This window comes from Quercus robur, chromosome 7 (assembly GCF_932294415.1).
Source record: "Quercus robur chromosome 7, dhQueRobu3.1, whole genome shotgun sequence".
Lineage (NCBI taxonomy): Eukaryota > Viridiplantae > Streptophyta > Magnoliopsida > Fagales > Fagaceae > Quercus > Quercus robur.
The window spans coordinates 21,635,466-21,645,538 of record NC_065540.1 but is presented as its reverse complement, the minus strand read 5'-3'; the positions used below and the strand labels follow the sequence as shown (position 1 = coordinate 21,645,538).

The window sequence follows — 10,073 nt, the reverse complement described above, 5'->3', positions numbered from 1 at the left end:
TTAAAGAATGAATGGTGAAATGTTTGAATAGTTTAAGGATGGCAAATAAATGTTTTAAAATTTAGAGATGAAAAACAAACTCCATGCAAACTTTAGATATAGAAATGATTTTTTGGCCAAAAAAAAAAAAACTTTAATCTTTATATTAATAAGTGTCCATTTGAGAACAGCTTATTTCCGATAATTTATTTGCATAATGTGAGACAAAAAAAAAAAAAAAAAAAAAAGTTAAAAGTTAACTTATTTCTAAAAAAATTAAAATTATATTATTAAAATCAAGTTAAGACAAAAGGCAAAAAGCACAAAGTTGTAACCATACTCATCATAAGTTGGAAAAAGTTTGGCTCTAAACATGTCTAAAGCCATTGATTTCAACTCCCAATAGGAAGATAATATGAGTCATTATCATGTATAATACACATGACTCACTTAACTCAACCAACCAAATGAATCATATGCAATGTCCATGATAGGAGCACATGTTATTTATTGGGGATTAAAGCCAAAAGCTCTAAACATGTTTGGAGCAAAACTTTATAATACAGTTTGTGTTAAAATGTCCATCCTTGTTGTTAACCATTGTTTGATATTAAGTTGAGATTTGTAAGGTTTATATTTTATGTGATTGACATATCCTATAGGCAAAATGCACTTTTTATGTAATTGAGTATCAGTTTTTAAGTGTGTTCAATAAGACCTTGATTTGAATAACAAGTGGTATTATTGAAGATACAAGATTACTCAAGAAAAACTGAAACTGCAGGTCTTAATACCTGTCTATCTATTGAGAGTTAATCAACCCTAATACATGTTCATGTGATTCTTAAACTTCCTTCCTTCTCATATGATGGATAAAAGATTATAAGAAGTAGATTATAAGTGGTAAAATCTTGAAATGCCTGAAGAATTAAAGGCTGAACAAAAGCAAGTCAAGTTTGCTAGTAAGATTAATGTGAGGATATCTTTGGATGGTGGGTACTAATGAAGCTCAAAAATCGCCAGTGAGCTGATCGTCCACACACGCTCCAATTACGGTACTTGAAGAATAAGAGAACAAAGAACCAACAAATAGAACCGGTAGGGTGCCAGCCAAAGACCATCCAAAGGTTAAGTTAGTGATAGAAGTATCTCCAAAAACTCAATAGTGTAAGAGCTAGGAAATTTCACGTACCTTAAGGAAAAGGAGGCTTGGTACTTATATAGTGGCGTAGGGCATACCAAGATCCCTTGAATGTAGGATCTTTCCTTATAGAGAAGATTTGGAGTTAAGACCCCGAGATCTTAGGGCTTTTCTTCCTATACGGGGAAGATACGAACATGTAGTAGGGTCTTCGAATGTGAAGTGCAAATTCTTTCCATATTGGGATACATGAGTGGGGAACACACATATACTGTGGAGGACAAGTGTTCTTACCCGTTGATATGCTCGTCGTCCTCGTCAGTGTTAGGGATGGCAATTGTTACCTGACCCGCGAGTACCCAACCCGACCCTAATGGGTTGGGTTTTACCTGACCCGATAAATAGTAGGGTAAAGTCTGGGCTTTTAAAATAAAACCCAAAGTAGGTCCGAGTCGGGTTCAGGTTTTGGTAATTCCTGGCCCGAACCCGGACCCAAACTCGACCTGCTTAAATGTAAAATTACCAAAAAAACCACACACACACACATATATATAAACTTATAAACCCTAATTTCCTCTCATTTCACTCAACTAGCCCTGCCGCCCATCTCACTCACTCTCCAGTCTCACCCTCAAGCTTTGTCACTGCCAGCCATCACTCAATCTCACCACCGGCCCTCAAGCTCTGTCACCGCCGACCCTTAAGTTCGTCACCGGTTCATTGCTCACAGCCCTCAATCTAATCCCTTAAGCTCTATGTTTACGATTTATTATTTATTGCATGAAAGGGGCTTCTTAGTTATTTATTTATTTTTTAATAATTTATAAAATGTTATTTTTAGTAAAATACTTTGTGATTAAATGCAATTCAATGTTAAAAACTAAGGGATTAGGTCACCGATCATATTGTTTCAGTACAATTTTTAGTTTTATGTTTTTTTTTAATAACTTTAGGTTTGTTAATGACATCGTTGGGTATTGTTTTTTGATGATCATGTTTATTGTCTTAAATTGCATTTGGATTGTTGATGGGTTAGGTTTAAATTAGTCGGCCTTTGGTTTTTTTTTTTTTTTTTTTTGCTCTTAATTTCATAGATCAGAAGTTCAGAACACAAATTCTGATTTTGAATCTTTTTTTTTTTTTTTAATTTTTGAGAAACATAGATTCCGTCTTAATGGGTAATCTTGCTGTTTGTGTTTTTAAATTTGTGTTTGTAGTTGGTTTGTAGTTCATTGTAATGTTTAGGGCTGTTGATGTCTCAGTCACTCTCAAGTCAGTGTTTGAGTAATGTTTAGGGCTAGTTGGTTTGTAGTTGATTTTTTGGGTTTGTCTTACAAATTTGCAAAGGAAGTGATCACTATGCAATAGGGTTTTTGAGGTTTGAATAATTTTTTTTTTTTTGTGCTTATTGTGAATGCAATGGAAGAAATTGTATTTATTATTTTTTTATGTTTGTTGTGAATGCAGTGCCTACAAGGGAAATGGGAGACACAAAAAATCTAGTTCTCCCTCGCCAGGCGATTCTCCCTTGAGAACCACACATTGTCCCTTGCCAACTATGCAGTCTCCTTTGCCATTTTCACGATCACCCTCGCCATTGTCGCCTTCTGCCAACTCACTCTCAAGATCACCATCACCTTTATGCCCATTAAACAATGACTAAGTGTTTGAATTTGTAGTTAATCATGTTTAATTATGATTGGATTAATAGAATTTGTGAATATGTGTAATTATGAATTTGTGCCCATTAAATAATAAGTATGTGTAATAATGAATTTGTAAATATTTGTTTTGATTGATAGAATTCCTAACTCCTAAACTTTTGAACCAATTGGGAGTCCGAAAATCCCAATGGTGGACTTAGTGGTAGAGGACCTAGAGGTAGAGGGACAAGAAGAGACAGAGGAAGAGGGAGAGCAAGAGGCTGAAAATGAGGATGTGGATACAAGTAGAAAGAGAAATTGTACCTCAGATGTTTGGGAGTATTTTACAAGGAAGAAAGTTAATGGGAAATCTAAAGCCCAATGCCATTATTGTGGCAAGCTTTCCTTGGGTGATTTTAGCCAAGACACAAGTCATTTGTGTAATCATTTTGGAAAATATCCACGGTTAAAGTTTAATGGCCTATTTGAATAGAGGAGGAAAGGAGGGGAGTGAAGGGGAGTAAAGTAGAGTTGGCTAAAAATAAGCTAATTTTGTTACTCTACTCTACTCTACTCCTCCTCCCTCTTCCTCAATCTAAACGGATCATAAAGATATAAGGGATATGCGACAACAAGTATTAATTAAACAACAAAATAAGGTGGATGAAATGATGAGTTCAAATCCTTACCAATATGATCAAGTCAAAGTGAGGAGTAATCTTACTTGTATGGTCATCCTACATGAATACCCACTTTCAATGGTCGACCATATTGGGTTTAGAGAATTTGTGGGTTTTCTTCAACCTTTGTTTAAACCTATCTCAAGAAACACTTTGAAGAGTGACATTCTTAAAATCTATGATAATGAAATGGAAAACCCTTTGAAGATAACAGACAAGAATGGAAGTAGGATAACAATTACAACTGATTGTAGATTTCGAGTAACAAAAAGAGATAGTTTATGATCATTTTTGCTCACTTTATCGATCACACTTGGATGTTGCAAAGCCTGGTTTTAAGGTAATTCTTTGATCAATGAATGATAAATTTATTAAACCATATGAATTGTACCATATGTCATTGATCATAGTGTTTATTGAGTTATGTTATAATTATTCCTATTATTTTTCTAAGTTTGTTTATGTTCCTTCTCCACACAGTAAAGATGTTCTTGCTGATGTCCTCGTTGATTGTTTTTTAGAGTGGAACATTGATAGGAATTTGTCCACAATAACTGTTAATAATTGTAGTACTAATGATGCCATGATAAGACTTTTATTGAACAAGCTTGATACTAGTTCTCTTATGTTGAGTGGATTTATGTTGCATATGAGGTGTGTTGCACATATTTTGAATTTGATTATTTAAGATGGGTTGTCTCTTATTGGTGATGGTATTGAAAGGATTCGTGATAGTGTGATTTATTAGACTGGTTCACCAAAAAGGAGGTAGAAATTTGATGAAAATATACGTCAATTATGTGTTTAATGCACCAAAGAGTTGGTCTTAGATTATAAAACATGTTGGAATTTAACTTACTTAATACTTTCTACTGCATTAATTTATAAAGATGTTTTTTCTCATTTGTCTAAACGTGAAGCATCTTATACTTGTTTGCCACATGATTATGATTGGGAGATAGCTAAAGACATTTGTGGGAGATTGGAGTTGTTTTATAGTGTGACTTAGTTATTCTTTGGTTGTAAGTACCCCACAACTAATATATATTTTACTTTGGTGTGTGAGTTGAAAATAGCATTGAATGAATGGAGTTTGTCTTCAAATGAGATGATAAGTAGGATGGCAAAAAACATACTTGCTAAATTTAATTCTTATTGGGCTAATGTTAATGTTGTAATGACTATTGTTGCCATCTTGGATTCAAGATATAAGATGAAGTTGTTAGAGTTTTATTATCCTAACATTTATGGTAATAATTCTGATTTGGAGATTAAAAAAATAGAGAATCTTTGTTATGAATTGCTTGATAAGTATGGAGATGTAGATGAGTCCCCTGTAGATAACGAAGGAAGTTCTTATATGCCTGCAAGTACTTCAAATGATGTGGCACAAATTAAACGTAGGTTGAGTGGGACAATGTCATCTTTTGATTTGTTTGTCAAAAATAGTTCAAGTACTTCAAAGAAACATAGGAGTGCTATAATGGAATTTGATAATTTCATTGATGAGTGAGTGTTGAAAAGGAATGAGGGCTTTGATATTTTGACATGGTGGAAAAGTAATGGTTTCAAGTATCCTTATTTACAAAGGATTGCAAGAGATATTTTAGCTATTCCTGCCACAACTGCTGTTTCAGAATCTGCCTTTAGCACTAATAGGAGACTGTTAAGTCCACACCTTAGTCGGCTTCATCCCAAAACTATAAAGGCAATGATGTGTGCTTAGAATTGGTTCTGGAGTGAAATCAAATGTTAGTAATTGTATAATTTGTATTTATAAAATGAAATCAAAATTGTATTTTCATATTTGTTAGTTATTATTTGATGAAATTTATTCCATTTTTTAATTCATTATTGTCTTAGGTTCTTCAACTATGCTGGGAGATTATACACTTCAATTAATTCTTGATGATGAGGAACCTAATGAAGAGGATGATAGTTGTGTCAAAGCTGTGGAAAAATAATGGTCTCAAGTATCCTACTTTACAAAGAATTACAAGAGATATTTTAGCTATTCCTGCCATAATTGTTGTTTCAGAATCTGCCTTTAGCACTAATGGGAAACTGTTAAGTCCACACCGTAGTCGACTTCATCCCAAAACTATAGAGGCAATGATGTGTGCTCAGAATTAGTTATGGAGTGAAATCAAAGGTTAACAATTGTATAATTTGTATTTATAAAATGAAATCAAAATTGTATTTTCATATTTGCTAGTTATTATTTGATGAAGTTTATTCCATTTTTAATTTATTATTGTTGTAGGTTCTTCAACTATGCTAGGAGATTGTACACTTCAATTAATTCTTGATGATGGGGAGCCTAATGAAGAGGATGAGAGTTGTGTCACAGTTGTGAAGGATTAGACTTGTTGTATTAATATAGTAGCTTTTTAATTTCATAGACTTGTTGGATTCACTTGTTGGTTTGTAATTATCCTAAACTTGTGGGATTTATTTTGTAGCTTTTTAATTTCTTGGACTTGTTGGACTTACTTATTGGACTTGTTGGATTTATTTTATTTTTATGTTTAGCAGGTGATCTTAGATATGATTTATTGATTTATAATTAATAGGTGATTTATTGATTTATGATCTTAGCTATGATTTATTGATTTATAATTAACAGGTGATTTATTGATTTATAATTAATAGGTTTGTAATGGTATTTGGATTGATTTGACATTTGGGCCACGTTATATGGGCTTGAATTTGGACGTCATAGGACTTGAATTTGGGCAAAATTTTTTATTTTTCCGGTTTGGGCGACGGTATAGGTTTCAATTTAATGTGTGTGTGTGTGTGTGTGTGTGTACACACATATATATTTTTTTATTGGGCCATGATTTGGGCCCTAACTAGACATGCCAGGGCGGGTTTGGGCGGGCATAAATACACTCGTTTATTAAACGGGCTGGATTCGGGTAACGAGTATGGGCTCGTAGGGCTGGTTCAAGCATAAAGAAACTTGCCTCGAACCCAGCCCATTGCCAATCCTAGTTGGTGTTCGTCCTTACTTGTCGATGTGCTTGTCATCCCATCGGTACCTTCACCCATCGGTATGCTTGTCATCCCATCAGCATGCTTGTCACCCTCGTCAGTGTTTGTCCTTACCTATTGATGTGCTTGTCATCCCAATGGTACCTTTACCCTTTGGTATGTAAATTGTCTTGCTAGTTTATCTTTGGGCCCAATTAGCTGCTGAGGCAATGGTACGAAAGGTGCCCTTGTGGTCAAAATAGGATTTAGGCTTGACATATATTCTTACATTGATGAAAGACTCAAAACTCAACAATTAAAAGAGTTAGAAAATTTCTTATGGTAAAAAATAACCCCATTAAATTCCCCATACTTTATTGCTTGTTAGGATAACTAACGGGTCAAAGAGTATACCAAAATGTCTCATGGCCATTAATTACCTTGCCAAGGGGTTCGTGCCACCTATAGGGGTAAAAGGGTCTTTTACAGATGCTAGGTGACACGTGACGATCTTTGATTGGGTGCCTTGAATAGTTGTGTTCCTTCGTTTTTTGTGTCTCTTCACCCTATAAATAGTTCAATGCCTCTTCTAACCTCTTGTTTGTTGTTTCTCACTTTTTAGTGCTTAAGCAAAGATTTTTTCTTCCATCGACTTTTTGAGATCATCGATCGCCTTAAAGAACCGTTGTTTCCTACCATTAGTCACTCACTCCGCGATCGTTACTATCACATAAGTTTATTTTTTGATTTACTTTACTTACCTTATTTTGATAAGTAGTCGTCAGTTTTATGTTTGGGAGACGTGTGAGTGGAATCTTAGTTTCCATTCATCACTTGTAGGTGAGGGAATGTCAGGAAGTAGTAAAGCGACGAGTAAGCGTTCATCATCAGTCCATTTGGAATCGGGCGATGATGAGGTCTACCTGCCGGGATAGGAATCTGTGTCAGATGACCAATCTAGCTCTGAGAGAGAGTCATTGGCAGATTCACCCCTGGAGGAAGAGGGTATTGCCAATCCATTGGGGCGGGGTTATAGGAAAATTGTCCTTCCCCGAATTTGGTCAGTAAACAATTTTCCTCCAAAAATGACAAAGGAGGTTTTTGATAGACTCCGCCCTCACTTTTAGATTCTCGACGACATCCCCATTTAGAAGGCTTTTAGGGGGGAAAATGTTACACAAGGGAATTAAGTGACATCGGTTTTTATGTGGCAACTTTCATTGCTGGGCTGAGGTTGCCTCTTGGTTATCTCCATCGTTAGTAAACAGATCACTTGGGTATATCCGTTCGTCAGATAACCCCCAACGCTTGGAGAATATTTATAAGGGCTGAAGTGTTATGGGGACAGATGGGTGGAGGCTGTCGGGCCCTCTCTCTTAAGGAGTTTTTTATTGCTACAAGCCTCAAGAGATCTCGGCATTGAAGGGTTTTTATAACTTTGTGTGCCGTTGGGAATCGCAAAGGCAAGTAGCAAACATGCCCAATTCCAACCATTCGTGGAAGAGTAGGTTTTTCTTTGTCTAGGGGGTTAATTGGGTATGTAAACCCGACGAGTGGGAGAGTATAGGTGAGGCTTATGGCCATGCTTGGGATTATGGATAAGTCTGGTGAGTCGTTGGTTTCCCAGTTGTTTGCCATGTTACTTTAACCGTCGGTTTTGCTATATTATTGCTAAGTTAACTTGGTTTTTTTTTTTTTTTTTTTTTGTAGCCCAAGCTCGCTTGATGATTACCCCTGAACAAGAAGACTTCCTCAATCGGATACTAGTGATCCCTTTTAAACAGAGGTTGCGGAAGGCCCTTATTACACTAGACATTCTCCACGCTTTTTGTGGTGGGCCCGAACCTTCACTTGAAGCCCGATGACTCAATTCCTTCTCTTGGACTCTTAAGTTTCACCTTTCGTTGGTTTTCTATTTAGTAGTTTGGTATGGAAACTTAATTTCATTTCTTCCGTTGATGTTTGGGTTTTAGAGATGGAGGCTGGGAAGAAGAAGCAAGCTGAGATTTGGAAAGCTGCTACTCTTCGTGCTTAATAGTTAGGTGGGTTGTCAGTTTCTCCTGCGAAGGTTGGCTAGAAGAGGAAACAATCGACGGACAAGGGCCAATCTAGCAAGAAGGTCCAAGGTCCTTATGACCATCTGGATCAGGAGGAGATGGTCCCAACAATGCCCAAGCCTCCTTGTCATGGCGTAGGTAAAGGCCTGATGACCTCTTAGGGTCCTACTATCAACCCCATCGGTACTCTCTATTGGTTCTTTGTTCTCTTATTCTTCAGGTACCCTAATTGGAGTGCGTGTGGACGATCAGCTCACTGAGGATTTTTGTGCTTCATCAGGTACCGTGTTCTTGATGAGTGCACCTAATATAGCAATGACCTTAGGCCAACCGCAAAACCATTATAAAGACCTATCATTGGTGTTTTGCATTTAGGCATCTTGAAAGCTATTTGGCTTGTCAGTAATGAAGCCAATGGAGAATCGCATAAATGCATATTGTGTGACTAAATATGGCTCATGGTGGGTTCGGACATTGGGATGTTTATGATCCATGTACTGTCATTCCAATTGGAGTTTTTGATAATGGTCATTTACAAGGAGTGGATTTAGTTCGAGGGCCATGGCATCAAAGGATTGGGAGGGTAAGGATTTGCCTATCCACACTTGAGATGAATCGTGTTTATACACTTTCTTATCCACTTGTAGTCCTACAAGCTTCTGGGTTAAAAAAAGATGGAAGAAGTTCAATTGGCTGTAAGATTTTCTTGTTCATCTTTGATTAATACAATTAATACTTATTTGCAACCACTGCTCCCTAAGATGCACTACTTAAGCCCACAATCAGTATATCAACTTGATGCTTTAAGGCAACAAGTTGTTTACTTGATCTCTTTGACTGTTAAATATTAGCATTAATACATCATGTTGAATATGCTAGTATGGATGCGGAAGCGAAAGCATAAAGTATAGAACACAATAACACATGAGAGTTACGTGGTTCAGCCTAACGGCCTACATCCACGGAGGAAACCCTAAAAGACTACATCAATAATATATTAGAGTGTACCTGTGTTACAATAAAATCATAACATGTGTATATATAGTAAACTAAACCCTAAACTAATAGACTTCTAGTACAAGTAGGAGACTTGGCTTGCACACAAAATAGAATTAGGCTTGGGCCTATGTTAATGGGCTAATATATCTCTAACACCCCTTCTCAAACTCAAGATGGAAGCTTGATGAAATCTTGAAATTTGATAAGGTTGAGAAGATCCCTTGAATGAAGTTTGGCTCTGTGACGGTAGTTTGTGGAAGGCAATAGTCTTGCAATGTTGATGCGACTTCTAACGATGGCTTGACTATACCGGAGAGTTTTGACGGTAGCAGTAGGAAGACAAAGAAGATGAATGCAGCGAAAAAACACCGAAGAAGACAAAGATTGCTTTTAAATATACCGTAAGGACAGAAAACCATGGCCACAGGAAGGTGACTCTGATACCATGTTAAATATTAGCATTGATACACCATGTTGAATATGCTAGTATAGATGCGGAAGCGAAAGCATAAAATATAGAACACAATAACATACGAGAGTTACGTGGTTCAGCCTAACGGCCTACATCCACAGAAAAAACCCTAAAGGTCTACATCAA

At 36.3% G+C, this 10,073-nt stretch overlaps 1 protein-coding gene and 1 pseudogene across 1 annotated transcript in view; both read left to right on the top strand.

The window, feature by feature from the left end:
• LOC126692741 (uncharacterized) overlaps nucleotides 1-10,073 on the top strand; it is a 95,363-nt gene that overhangs the window by 56,024 nt on the left and 29,266 nt on the right. The window lies entirely within an intron of this gene.
• On the top strand, nucleotides 4,621-9,678 carry LOC126691160 (FT-interacting protein 3-like; annotated as a pseudogene).